Here is a 15,208-nt window from a genome sequence, read left to right on the forward strand (position 1 = left end):
AGGGAATTCTTGCAAAGGTTCTTGCCAACCAGGAGCAACCAGTGCCTGGGCCCCACTGTCCAAGGGCCCAACAGCATGTCCGTGGAGAGGGGAGGTCAGGTGCTGCTTGGCTTCTCTTGTGGCATCTTATCTTCTCTAACAACAAAAATAGTCCATCTGAAAAAGTCAAGATGCCCGAATCTTCTTCCCTCAACATCTGCGGTTGGGGGAAGAGTCGGGAGGTGCCAAACACTAGATGGTCAGCCTATCCTGCCAAAGTCGACAGGCTTGGAGGACATTATTCCAATGTGTATGGCCTTTAGTAAGAGGACAACTCGAGAACTTGTTTTTCCTGGTGAAATGTTCTTCATCTTTCACGAGCAGGTTGTCTTTATCGACGTCTCCTTGTATGAATCATACAATTAGCAGAGACAAGCCTGCCCAAACCTGACTCATCGCGGGTAATGAACGCTAACGCGGGGAAGGTTTTTGCTGTTTTAAATTTTTTTTTTCTTTTAACAGAAAATCATCTCTCACATTTATTAATTTGTTCTCTGCTAAATTGACTTAAATTGCTATTTTCTGTGATTCTAAAACAAGCTGTCTGTCTCTCAAAACGTCTGAGCAAAATTACCAGCAAAAGACGTCAATGGTGACTGCGAACTGGGAAAACAATCATTATGATCAAGGGGCAAGGGCTTGTTTATGAGCCTTCAAGAACCCACACATTTTTTTTTCTCTCTTAAGTGCCAATTATAAACCTGAAATTAGCAACAAAAGGGGGAGGGGGGCAGAAGTAGCTGTCAACCCATGGCCCTGGAATTTGAGGGGGCCCAATAGACTCTTGCCACATTTGAAATCATAATTGGTGAAGGAACTGTTACAGATTTCACATTTGAGCCCACAAATGTTAAAAGTGGCCACTCTGAGATTAATAAAAAACAATCCCCATGTCCCCTGCTGCCCAGTCCCCACTGCTTACTACTTCCTGTTTTTCTCCCGACACAAGGAAGTGTTTACGCAATCACTGACTGACGATATGGCTAGTCATTGGTTGAGCAGGCAGTGGGGACTGGGCACTATCATACTGGAACAAAACACTGTACAACCCCATATATGAGGGATATTCAGGTAGTCAAGAATAGGGTTGTGGCTTTTATTTATAACAGACTCTACAAAAATCTGCACAAAACAATAGATCCATCACCAACAGAACCCAACAACCCTACTGGCGTAAAATGAAGGACACCTTGGAGAAACCCAAAAAACATTATTATAGCTGGAATAATAGTGTTCCGTGCACACCTGAGCATTCAACACAGCCCTAATCAGATATGTATGGGTTCCGGGTAAGAGTACCCCCACCAGTTTTCACAGCGAATGGATCCCACCATTTTTATTGGCGAGGGAATACCGTTCATGAGGGCCACCTCTTTAATTTCAGTAAAAACAAAAAACATAGTATTGGAACAGGGTTCAGGTCTGAATTACAGTTTGTGGAATCCTTTTTTACCCCCCAATACCTTTCCAAACAGGTGAAAAATTAGGAATAACTCAAAAAACAAAGTTGGTAACAATGTGGTGCAGTGCCTAAATAGTAGCATTATGGAGTGGCCATATAGTGTTAATATGCTAGTGATATAGAGGTGCCCAAATAAAGCCTTTTTACTCTACCCTGATGACAACGATTGAGGAAGAGTGATGGATCGGGCACTTGGACTCCAACAGCCCAATCCTTTTGTCCTCAGAAGGATTAGTCACTGCCAAAGGAGTCTGGCAGCAGCTTCCTGCCCCCCACCCCTCTAAGAATCCATGCATACTCAGCCAAGCCTAGCAGGCACGTGTACATTGAAATCGGGAAAGATACTTGTCATATATATTGCATTTAATGACTATTAATAATCTATAGTAAAACTTCACCCGAAGACCACCTCTACGAGAAGACCATCCCCTTATCCAAGACAGATTTTGTATGATGGAATTTCAGGCCACCATATATTATACTAAGTAGCCATTTTTGAGAAGACCGCCTCTATAACAGAACACTTTTGGTGGTCTTCTTAAAGTGGTTTCACTGTATATATGGGTGTTTTATTTCTGAATGGGATGTTAGTGGCTAGGTCATGAATTAGTGATCAAGCTTTTCCCACACGCTAATGTCATAGACATGCATTATATAACACAGGAAATAGAGCGGAGAAGGGAAACCTCATTCACACATGAGAATATCCTATTCCCAGGAGATCAGAAGGATCCATAATGTGCTGCATATTACTGTATGGAGATAATGGGGGTCTCCTGGGGTCTGTTACACATGGTCCAGCTCGTAAGTTTAAATCGGCTTCCTGAATTATACATCAGCTTACATATAGATAAATGGTTCTCCAGAAGTAACTAGTCCAATTGGTCATGGTGTATGTACACAAAACGTCCCCAGATCTTCATACACAGATAGTTGAGGTGCCTGTACACTTTAGGCAAAAGTCGTCCAAACTCACCAATTTTAGTGCGTTCGGCTGACTGGGGGCCTCCTGACTCACACGCCTGATCATGACTGAACACGGCCATCCACCTAATGGGGGGCCTCCTGGGTCCACCATTCTATTGATCAGTGGGGGGTCCTAACAGTCGGACCCTCACTGATCAGATACTTATCACCTATCCTGTTGATGGAGGATAGCTTTTAATCTCGGGATATCCCCTTTACATTAATCTTCATGATGATGCAGGGAATTTGGAGCTACGCATTAGAAGACTGCGGCTCCAGTAGAGCTATACTAGCACAGAATTTGGGTATTAATAAGATAAATAAATTATGAAAATGTATTTCATAGTTATAATTTTTGGGGAAATGCTGGATAACAATCAACATAGCAGTGTAAAGAGAGACAGATAGTTTAGAGTGGAGTTCAAGGCAAGACCTCTGCTGTGTGATTTGTCCCTCACCACATGGGGACAGGCCCAAGACCCAGTTACCAGAATTATTGCAGTATGAGCGACTATACTCATTACAAGGATTCTGCCAACCAGGTTGTCAGTCCAGTTCAAGTCAGCTTTGGGGAGAATAGAAGATTCTGATGGGCCCCATAGCAACTGTTAGGGTACATGTGGTTCTGATCCCTAAAAACTAGAGATCTTGCTTGTCTGTGTGCTTTCCAAATAAGTTTTCCACCCTCCTGTCAGAGGTTATAGAGTGGCCGGAAAGATCAACATACAACAAATTAATGTGGTGTGAAGGTCTCTGAACACCCCGCTCAGCTTTTATTTATAGTCTACAACACATAGACGCCATCCAATGGGACAATGGCATGAAGTGTTTCCATTTAAAATACAGCAGTACACTATTTAAGGACAGACAATGTATCTGTAGCTATTCTATTATTTAAGGAAGGGATAGAGACACACAGTGCACATAGGCAAAATCATGGCTTATAGCTACAGTAAAATTATATATTAACTTATGTGAAACAAAAATCAAGAAACAGAAACAAAGCCGAACACCCACCATTTGTATTTTGATCTACTTGCTTCTCAGCATAATTTTAAAAACGAACAGGTTATTAGTATACATTTTGCTCGGTGGCGGCCATTGTTTCTGTGATGCTTTGTCTGTGGGGTGGTGTGGCCCAGGGCCAGGGGCTCGGCTGGGCAGCAGTGGGGCTGCAGGGCCACTGGGTCATTCCTCCGGTGGGCTTGGTGTCTCGGAGGCAGTGGTCGCCGCGTGGCGCTCCGCCAGTGTTAGGTTAGGGACCCACTCTGAATAGGTGGCCTTGACGTGGCGAGTGGGCTTGTACTTTTTGATCAAAATGTATAATAACAACCTGTTAGTTTTTGAAATTATGCAGTGAAGCAAGTAGATCAAAATGCAAATGGTGGATGTGCGGCTGTGTTTCTCTATTTTTGTTTTATATTAACTTGTGCTTACATGCATACTATATTTTATATTACAGCAAAGGATAGAGGGGGGAAGATCCTCTGGCCGTCCCTGTCCACTAAGTCCACCCTGGCGGTAAGCACCCAATTTGGATTCCATTCTGTGAAGCAGCACAAGGCAGTGATAGTCATCTCCTAAAGTCAAGTCAAGGCTATTCATGTCAAGTCCTTTCTATTTCAGTCACGTCAAAGTCAGGTAAAGGGGTACTCCGCTGCTCAACGCTTGGAACAAACTGTTGCGAACGCTGGAGCCGGCGCCGGGAACTTGTGATGTCATGTCCCACCCCCTCAATGCAAGTCTATAGGAGGGGGCTTGACAGCCGTCACGCCCCCTCCCATAGACTTGCATTGAAGGGGTGGGGTGTGATGTTATGAGGGGGCGGGGCTATGACGTCACAAGCTCCCGACGCCGGCTCCAGCCAAACGCTAAACAGCGGAGTACCCCTTTAAGACAACAAGCCCCAGAAAGCCCTGTATTGCAACTGTGGTTTCTTATTGCATCCTTCCCTACAATTACACTTCTGCTGAATTGAACTGTCTGTATTTCCTCTCCTGCAATTGTTTAAGTAAAGTTCAAGCGGTTACTGTAAAATGGCATTGGAGGTATTCATTACCCGGTGCTTGGCACTGGCAACCGCTTTACCTTGGAGTGAGGTGGGTTAACACTCCTGGCGTCACGAACATTCACCTTAGTCACATCACCCAATTGTCCACAATACATGCCACCCTAAGCTCACCACAGATACTAGTTATAATAACCGTATGTAGGATGCCTATAGCCAAGAGACGTCACCGCCACCATATTTCTGGCCATACGTAATATTCCATGCCAGCCACTGAACGTGTGGACCGGGCTCTATGGTGTCCATATGGACAGTAGTTGTTGTCATGTTCACTGACACATTTCAGTTGAGGAAATGGTAACAGATACCATCAAAAGGCAATAGGCTTCATTTATTTTTGCAAAAGTAAATTTACAAGAAGTGGAAATTTTCATCTTAAAAGAGGAACAAGAAGCCTGAAAGGTCCTGTTCCCTGTTTAAGTGGTTTACTGTGAGATTGTGAAAGTACTACATGACAATGGCGCGAGGTGACCACTTTACCAGGGTAGTACCTGAGCATAGATGTCGCCTCTATATAACCTGAGCTGAATTTGAGCTGAAAGCTGAATTTGAATAAAATAAAATAAAAAGTTTTCCACCGGAGTACCCCTTTAAAATAACAGCCAGTATTGGGAAAAAGAAGGGTAACTGTAACTGCATCTGTAGGACACACATACAGTTCAAAAGTCAGATGGGTATAAGGAAACTCATGGCCCCCAGTAGGACCATTTAGTGTCCCCCTGTAAGATGCAGACAGAGCAAATACAATTTGGCACCATCTGAGTCCTTATCCTAACAGAGGCAAAACATGCATCTGTGTATGACAATGTGGGAACAGGCATAGGTGAGTACACTTTACTTGGGTGCAGGGCACTGATCATTACAGGGGTTCAGAACATAAAATTCAAGTGGAGGGGGGGGCAGAAAGTATATTACAAGTAGTGGATGGATCATATATAATGAAATGAATTCAGGGAGCAAATAATATCATAAATTTAGGGGGAATTTTAGGAGAACACCATACAGATTACAGTTCATTACAGGGGGCACAGTGTGTAGTGAGACTTTCAGGTGGCACTATGTGTAGCGCTATTATTCTCAGGGTGCAGCTTGTCCCAAATTTATATTCAGGGGTACAGTGTGTGGAGTTTTTTTTCAGGGGGTGCAGTATTTGGCAGTATTGTTTACAAAGGGCACAGTGTGTGGCATTATTATAATCAGGGGGGCACATTATTTGGGAGTATCATATTTAGGGGGGGCAGAGTGTGTGGCAAAACAATATTCAGATGGCACAGTGTGTGACAGTATTATATTCAGGGGGCACAGTGTGTGGAAGTGTCATATTCAGAGGACACAGTGTTTGTCAGAACCATATTCAGGGGGTCAATGTGGGTCAGTATCATATTTAGGGGGCACAGTGTATGACAATATTATGTTCAAAGGACAGAGTTTGTGGCAGGGTTGTATTCAGGTAGCATAATGTGCACAGGGTCATATTTAGGGGGCACAGTGTTTGGCAGAAACATTTAGAGGGCACAGTGTGTGGCACAGTTATATTCAGGGAGCACAGTGTGTGGAAGGATCATATTCAGGGGGCACAGTATTTGTCAGAAACATATTCAGAGTGCATGGTGTGTGGCACTAAGGGGATAGGGTATAAGATGTCCCAGCAGCGGGACCCCCGCAATCTCCCTGCTGCATACTGCGTTTATTTAAAGTGTCGGGTGCAGCGCCGGAGGTTCGTGACGTCGCGGCCATGCCCCTCAATGCAAGTCTATGGGAGGGGGCGTGACGGCCGTCACGCCCCCTCCCATAGGCTTGCATTGAGGGGGCATGGCTGTGATGTCACGAGCCTCCGCCCCACATTGCCAATCATCCGGCATGGAGCAAAATTCGCTCCGTGCACCGGATGTCTGGGGTGCCGCAGCCAAGATCCCCTTTAATCTCTAACATGGACATCAAATGACATGATAAAATTATGTCTGGATCCACCACTAGGGGGAGCTCAGTAGCTCCACAAATACAGATTTTACTATAGGACTTGTACAAATCTACCATCATGAAGGAAGACTAAAGGGCTAAAATGGATGGGAATTTATGCAAAATAAATAGGGATAGAACACAATACATGTACGCCCATAATAACAACCACAATAATGATAGACGCCGATGCCCACACACAGCAAACAAACACACCGCCATCATATCATCCATACTGGGTGCATCATGTATCAGTTCTTACTTTGTGTTTTTAAGAGTCCCGGCCTCACCCGTATTTAGCTTGGACTAAAACCAAAAATATCGCTGTCGCACTTGACTCTACGGGGAAAATAAAAATCTACAATCCCTGCAGCTTCCTCCTTCAAACAATTCAATATCTGCTACCTGAAAAAACCTAAACTTTTTTTTGAAAATGTTGCTATAATTCCTCTTGATCTCTGCTTGCTGTCAGTGAATAGGAACGTTTGAAAGGAATCTGTGAACTCCTCATAACAGGTCTACTTTTAGTAAATACTTGTGTTCTCAATAAAATCATATTGGTGAAACATCTTTTATTTCTGAAACCGTTCCCCTGTTATTCCTCCTGGAAATAGATAAATAAAATGAGAACTATAAGGCTAGGTTTCCACTTTTTATTTATTTTACACCTTCAAAAACGCAGCAAAAACACCACGCTACATTTTGGCAGTTTTTCTAGCGTTTTTATTGGCGTTTTTGCCCCCAAAAAACTAAAACAAAAAACAACATGTGGAAACCTAGCCTCAGGGAGATTCATCAAGACCTGTGCTGAGGAAGAGTTGACCCGTTGCCTATAGTAACCAATCAGATCGCTTCTTTTGCCTTTTCAAAAATGAAAGTAGCGATCTGATTGGTTGCTATGGGCAACTGGTCGATTTTTTTTCCCCTCTGCGCAGGTTTTGATGAATCTCCCAATAAGTTGCCAGTTCAGGGGTTGTCTCTGCACAGTCTGGCACTCTCCAGTTAGTTTGGACAATATTAAATTGTAGTTACACATCCCCCCCCCCCCCCCCCCATTGTCAAGGTAAATGGTATCGCCCAGATGTCAATCAAATAATAGTAATTATTTGAGGGGAAAACGTTTAAAAAAAATTTTTTTTTATAAATAAAATAGACCAGAGAGCGGTCCCAGAGAGTCCTATTTAACCCCTTCAGGACGGAGCCCATTTTGGCCTTAAGGACCGGAGCGTTTTTTGCACATCTGACCACTGTCACTAAACATTAATAACTCTGGAATGCTTTTAGTTATCATTCTGATTCCGAGATTGTTTTTTCGTGACATATTCTACTTTAACATAGTGGTAAATTTTTGTCGATACTTGCATCCTTTCTTGGTGAAAAATCTGTAAATTTGATGAAAAATTTGAAAATTTAGCATTTTTCTAACTTTGAAGCTTTCTGCTTGTAAGGAAAATGGATATTACGAATACATTTTTTTTTGGTTCACATATACAATATGTCTACTTTATGTTTGCATCATAAAATTGACGTGTTTTTACTTTTGGAAGACACCAGAGGGCTTCAACGGTCAGCAGCAATTTTCCGATTTTTCACAAAATTTTCAAACTCAGTATTTTTCAGGGACCAGTTCAGGTTTGAAGTGGATTTGAAGGGTCTTCATATTAGAAATACCCCATAAATGACCCCATTATAAAAACTACACCCCCCAAAGTATTCAAAATGACATTCAGTCAGCGTTTTAACCCTTTAGGTGTTTCACACAAATAGCAGCAAAGTGAAGGAGAAAATTCACAATCTTCATTTTTTACACTCACATGTTCTTGTAGACCCAATTTTTGAATTTTTACAAGGGGTAAAAGGACAAAATTTTTACTTGTATTTGTTGCCCAATTTCTCTCGAGTAAGCACATACCTCATATGTCTATGTAAAGTGTTCGGCGGGCGCAGTAGAGGGCTCAGAAGCGAAGGAGCGACAAGGGGATTTTGGAGAGTACGTTTTTCTGAAATGGTTTTTGGGGGGCATGTTACCTTTAGGAAGCCCTTATGGTGCCAGAACAGCAAAAAAAAAACACATGGCATACCATTTTGGAAACTAGACCCCTCGGGGAATGTAACATGGGATAAAGTGAACCTTAATACCCCACAGGTGTTTCACGACTTTTGCAAATGTAAAAAAAAAAAAAAAAATTTTACCTAAAATGCTTGTTTTCCCAAAAAAATTTTATTTTTAAAAAGGGTAATAGCAGAAAATACCCCTAAAAATTTGAAGCCCAATTTCTCCCGATTCAGAAAACACCCCATATGGGGGTGAAAAGTGTTCTGCTGGCGCACTACAGGTCTCGGAAGAGAAGGAGTCACATTTGGCTTTTTGAACGCAAATTTTGCTCTGGGGGCATGCCGCATTTAGGAAGCCCCTATGGTGCCAGGACCGCAAAAAAAAACCACATGGCATACCATTTTGGAAACTAGACCCCTCGGGGAACATAACAAGGGGTTAAGTGAACCTTTATACCCCACAGGTGTTTCACAACTTTTGCATATGTAAAAAATTTTTTTTTTTTTTACCTAAAATGCTTGTTTTCCCAAAAATTTTACATTTTTAAAAAGGTTAAAAGCAGAAAATACCCCCCAAAATTTGTAACACAATTTCTCCCGAGTACGGCGATACCCCATATGTGACCCTAAACTGTTGCCTTGAAATACGACAGGGCTCCAAAGTGAGAGCGCCATGCGCATTTGAGGCCTAAATTAGGGATTGCATAGGGGTGGACATAGGGGTATTCTACGCCAGTGATTCCCAAACAGGGTGCCTCCAGCTGTTGCAAAACTCCCAGCATGCCTGGACAGTCAACAGCTGTCCGACAATACTGGGAGTTGTTTTGCAACAGCTGGAGGCTCCGTTCTGGAAACAGTGGTGTACCAGACGTTTTTAATTTTTATTGGGGAGGGGAGGGGGGCTGTGTAGGGGTATGTGTATATGTAGTGTTTTTTACTTTTTATTTTATTTTTTGTGTTAGTGTAGTGTAGTGTTTTTAGGGTACAGTCGCACGGGCGGGGGATTACAGTAGTTTCTCGCTGGCAATTTGAGCTGCAGCAGAAAGTTTGCGGCAGCTCAAACTTGCAGCCAGATACTTACTGTAATCCTCCGCCCATGTGAGTGTACCCTGTACGTTCACATTGGGGGGGACATCCAGCTGTTGCATAACTACAACTCCCAGCATGCCCGTTGGCTGTCGGTGACTGCTGAGAGTTGCAGTTTTGCAACAACTGTAGGCACACTGGTTATGTATCACTGAGTTTGTGACCTAACTCAGTGTTTCACAACCAGTGTGCCTCCAGCTGTTGCAAAACTACAACTCCCAGCATGTACGGTGCATGGTGTACATTGACTGCTGAGAGTTGTAGTTTGCAACAGCTGGAGGCACACCGGTCGTGAAACACTGAGTTAGGTAAAAAAAAACTCTGAGTTTCACAACCAGTGTGCCTTCAGCTGTTGCAAAACTACAACTCTCAGCAGTCACCGACAGCCAACGGGCATGCTGGGAGTTGTAGTTATGCAACCAGCAGATGCACCACTACAACTCCCAGCATGCACTTTAGCTGTTTGTGCAAGCTGGGAGTTGTAGTTAGACAACAGCTGAAGGTACACTTTTCCATAGAAAGAATGTGCCTCCAGCTGTTGCAAAACCATAAGTCCCAGCATGCCCATAAGGGAATGCTGGGAGTTGTGGTGGTCTGCCTCCTGCTGTTGCATAACTACAGCTCCCAGCATGCCCTTTTTGCATGCTGGGAGCTGTTGCTAAGCAACAGCAGGAGGCTGTAACTCACCTCCAACGATCCAGACGCTGCAGGTCAGTCCCGCCGCCGCAGCTGCTCCTGGGGCCCCGATCCCAACAGGGGCGCCGGGGATCGGGGTCCCCAGCACCGGGGGTCGTCTTCCCGCACCCGCTCACGTCCTCCAGAAGAGGGGCGGAGCGGGTGCGGGAGTGACACCCGCAGCAGGCGCCCTGATTGGTCGGCCGGTAATCCGGCCGACGAATCAGGGCGATCGTGAGGTGGCACCAGTGCCACCTCACCCCTGCAGGCTCTGGCTGTTCGGGGCCGTCAGAGACGGCCCCGAACAGCCAGTAATTCCGGGTCACCGGGTCACTGGAGACCCGATTGACCCGGAATCGCCGCAGATCGCTGGACTGAATTGTCCAGCGATCTGCGGCGATCGCCGACATGGGGGGACATAATGACCCCCCTGGGCGATATGCCGGGATGCCTGCTGAACGATTTCAGCAGGCATCCGGCTCCGGTCCCCAACCGGCTAGCGGTGGGGGCCGGAATTCCCACGGGCGTATGGATACGCCCTCGGTCCTTAAGGACTCGGGATTCAGGGCGTATCCATACGCCCTATGTCCTGAAGAGGTTAAAGGGGTATTCCAGGCAAAAACTTTTTTTATATATATATCAACTGGCTCCGGAAAGTTAAACAGATTTGTAAATTACTTCTATTAAGAAATCTTAATCCTTCCAATAGTTATTAGCTTCTGAAGTTGAGTTGCTGTTTTCTGTCTAACTGCTCTCTGATGACTCACATCCCGGGAGCTGTGCAGTTCCTATGGGAATATTCTCCCATCATGCACAGCTCCCGGGACGTGACATCATCATTGAGCAGTTAGACAGAAAACTTCAGAAGCTAATAACTATTGGAAGGATTAAGATTTTTTAATAGAAGTAATTTACAAATCTGTTTAAAGGGGTACTCCGGTGAAAACGTTTTTTCTTTTAAATCAACTGGTGGCAGAAAGTTAAACATATTTGTAAATTACTTCTATTAAAAAATCTTAATCCTTCCAGTACTTATTAGCTGCTGAATGCTACAGAGGAAATTCCTTTCTTTTTGGAACACTGATGACATCACGAGCACAGTGCTAAGGGTAGCATAGTGGCTCAGTGGTTATCATTGCTGCCTTGCAGTGCTGGGGACTTGGGTTCAAATCCCACTAAGGACAACAATAAATAAAGCGTTATTATTATTATAATAACGTCAGCAGAGAGAATTCCAAAAGAAAAGAATTTCCTCTGTAGTATTCAGCAGCTAATAAGTACAGGAAGGATTAATATTTTTTAATAGAAGTAATTTACAAATATGTTTAACTTTCTGCCACCAGTTGATTTAAAAGAAAAAAGGTTTTCATCGGAGTACTCCTTTAACTTTCCGGAGCCAGTTGATATATATAAAAAAAAAAGTTTTTGCCTGGAATACCCCTTTAATTCTAATGGCAGAAAAACAATAGAGCTAATACTTTTTACAGCTGAGGATTTGCTGCAGTTGTATCCAGCTCAGAGCTGGCATAGATTTTTGTTATTACTTACACCTTCCAGCTGTACATAGTAATACGTTTGGCGAGCGCATGATGCCACGCCCGCTTTGCGGCAAAGTGTCAAAAAATATTACGACTTTTTGAAAAATACGCCAGGTGCGGGGGACAATAAATCCCCCCTATAAAGAAGATGCAGAACAAATTATTTGCATTAAATTTAAATATTCTCTTAGGAACAATTGCTATAAAGTCATTTCACTGTTTGTTACCTGTCGGTGGAAAAGCCGAGTGACTGACATTATGGCTTCCGCAAGGATTGTCACCCAGCTTTTCCAGGGTTCTGAATAACAATGTTGCCTGGTTCTGAAGTGATAAGAAGACACATCCAGCATGGCTTTTGTAGGAACTCCCCCCATCAGTCTCCACTCAATCCCCCATAATGACAAAGGGGGAGATTTATCAAAACCTGTGCAGAGGAAGAGTGGTGCAGTTGCCCATAGCAACCAATCAGATCGCTTCTTTCATTTTCCACAGGCCTCTAAAGAGGCCTGTGGAAAATGAAAGAAGCAATCTGATTGGTTGCTATGGGCAACTGCACCACTCTTCCTCTGCACAGGTTTTGATAAATCTCCCCCAAAGTGATAGAATGTTAGAAATTTTTGCAAATTTATTTAGAAAGAAAAAACTACAGGGTTATACATTTATATGGATGCACCTTAATAAAATGGGAATGGTTGGTGATATTAACTTCCTGTTTGTGGGACATTAGTATATGTGAGGGGGGGGGGGAAACTTTTCAAGATGGGTGGTGACCATGGCGGCCATTTTGAAGTCGGCCATTTTGAATCCAACTTTTGTTTTTTCTATAGGAAGCGGGTCATGTGACACATCAATTGGGAATTTGTAACTTGGAAATTGGAACTTATAAAATGTGTTCAATGTGCTGCCCATTGTGTTGGATTGTCAATGCAACCCTCTTCTCTATATACTGCTATATACTACTATATACACCGCAGGAGAAATGCTAGCACAGGCTTCCAGTATCCGTATACACTGCTATATACTACTATATACACCGCAGGAGAAATGCTAGCACAGGCTTCCAGTATCTGTATACACTGCTATATACTACTATATACACCGCAGGAAAAATGCTAGCACAGGCTTCCAGTATCCGTATACACTGCTATATACTACTATATACACCGCAGGAGAAATGCTAGCACAGGCTTCCAGTATCTGTATACACTGCTATATACTACTATATACACCGCAGGACAAATGCTAGCACAGGCTTCCAGTATCCGTATACACTGCTATATACTACTATATACACCGCAGGAGAAATGCTAGCACAGGCTTCCAGTATCTGTATACACTGCTATATACTACTATATACACCGCAGGAAAAATGCTAGCACAGGCTTCCAGTATCCGTATACACTGCTATATACTACTATATACACCGCAGGAGAAATGCTAGCACAGGCTTCCAGTATACGTATACACTGCTATATACTACTATATACACCGCAGGAGAAATGCTAGCACAGGCTTCCAGTATCCATATACACTGCTATATACTACTATATACACCGCAGGAGAAATGCTAGCACAGGCTTCCAGTATCCGTATACACTGCTATATACTACTATATACACCGCAGGAGAAATGCTAGCACAGGCTTCCAGTATCCGTAGTTTCAGGTGCTGCACATCTCGTATCTTCACAGCATAGACAATTGCCTTCAGATGTACCCAAAGATAAAAGTCTAAGGGGGTCAGATCGGGAGACCTTGGGGGCCATTCAACTGGACCACGATGACCAATCCATTATCCAGGAAACTGTTCATCTAGGAGTGCTCGGACCTGACACCCATAATGTGGTGATCACCATCTTGCTGGAAAAACTCAGGGAACGCGCAGCCTCAGTGCATAAAGAGGGAAACACATCAACATGTAGCAATTTCATATATCCAGTGGCCTTGAGGTTTCCATTGATGAAGAATGGCCCCACTATCTTTGTACCCCATATACCACACCATACCATCAATTTTTGTGTTCCAACAGTCTTAGAGGGATCTATCCAATGTGGGTTAGTGTCAGACCAATAGCCGTGGTTTTGTTTGTTAACTTCACCATTCACATAAAAGTTTGCCTCATCACTGAAAAAAATCTTCTGAGGGTCCTGTTCCAATTTTTGTTTTGCCCATTCTGCAGCACCTGAAACTACGGATACTGGAAGCCTGTGCTAGCATTTCTCCTGCGGTGTATATAGTAGTATATAGCAGTGTATACGGACACTGGAAGCCTGTGCCAGCATTTCTCCTGCGGTGTATATAGTAGTATATAGCAGTGTATACGGATACTGGAAGCCTGTGCTAGCATTTCTCCTGCGGTGTATATAGTAGTATATAGCAGTGTATACGGATACTGGAAGCCTGTGCTAGATTTTCTCCTGCGGTGTATATAGTAGTATATAGCAGTGTATACGGATACTGGAAGCCAGTGCTAGCATTTCTCCTGCGGTGTATATAGTAGTATATAGCAGTGTATACGGATACTGGAAGCCTGTGCTAGCATTTCTCCTGCGGTGTATATAGTAGTATATAGCAGTGTATACGGATACTGGAAGCCTGTGCTAGCATTTCTCCTGCGGTGTATATAGTAGTATATAGCAGTGTATACGGATACTGGAAGCCTGTGCTGACATTTCTCCTGCAGTGTATATAGTAGTATATAGCAGTGTATACAGATACTGGAAGCCTGTGCTAGCATTTCTCCTGCGGTGTATATAGTAGTATATAGCAGTGTATACGGATACTGGAAGCCTGTGCTAGCATTTCTCCTGCTGTGTATATAGTAGTATATAGCAGTGTATACGGATACTGGAAGCCTGTGCTAGCATTTCTCCTGCGCTGTATATAGTAGTATATAGCAGTGTATATGGATACTGGAAGCCTGTGCTAGCATTTCTCCTGTGGTGTATATAGTAATATATAGCAGTGTATACGGATACTGGAAGCCTGTGCTAGCATTTCTCCTGTGGTGTATATAGTAATATATAGCAGTGTATACGGATACTGGAAGCCTGTGCTAGCATTTCTCCTGCGCTGTATATAGTAGTATATAGCAGTGTATACGGATATTGGAAGCCTGTGCTAGCATTTCTCCTGCTGTGTATATAGTAGTATATAGCAGTGTATACGGATACTGGAAGCCTGTACTAGCATTTCTCCTGCGGTGTATATAGTAGTATATAGCAGTGTATATGGATACTGGAAGCCTGTGCTAGCATTTCTCCTGTGGTGTATATAGTAGTATATAGCAGTGTATACGGATACTGGAAGCCTGTGCTAGCATTTCTCCTGCGGTGTATATAGTAGTATATAGCAGTGTATAC

The 15,208-nt window shown here is 43.4% G+C and overlaps 1 protein-coding gene across 3 annotated transcripts in view; it reads right to left on the minus strand.

Annotated features, from left to right (window-relative positions):
- Positions 1-15,208, minus strand: part of FGD4 (FYVE, RhoGEF and PH domain containing 4) — a 166,472-nt gene that overhangs the window by 55,786 nt on the left and 95,478 nt on the right. The gene's annotated exons all lie outside the window — the stretch shown is intronic.

This window comes from Hyla sarda, chromosome 4, assembly GCF_029499605.1.
Source record: "Hyla sarda isolate aHylSar1 chromosome 4, aHylSar1.hap1, whole genome shotgun sequence".
NCBI classification, from domain to species: domain Eukaryota; kingdom Metazoa; phylum Chordata; class Amphibia; order Anura; family Hylidae; genus Hyla; species Hyla sarda.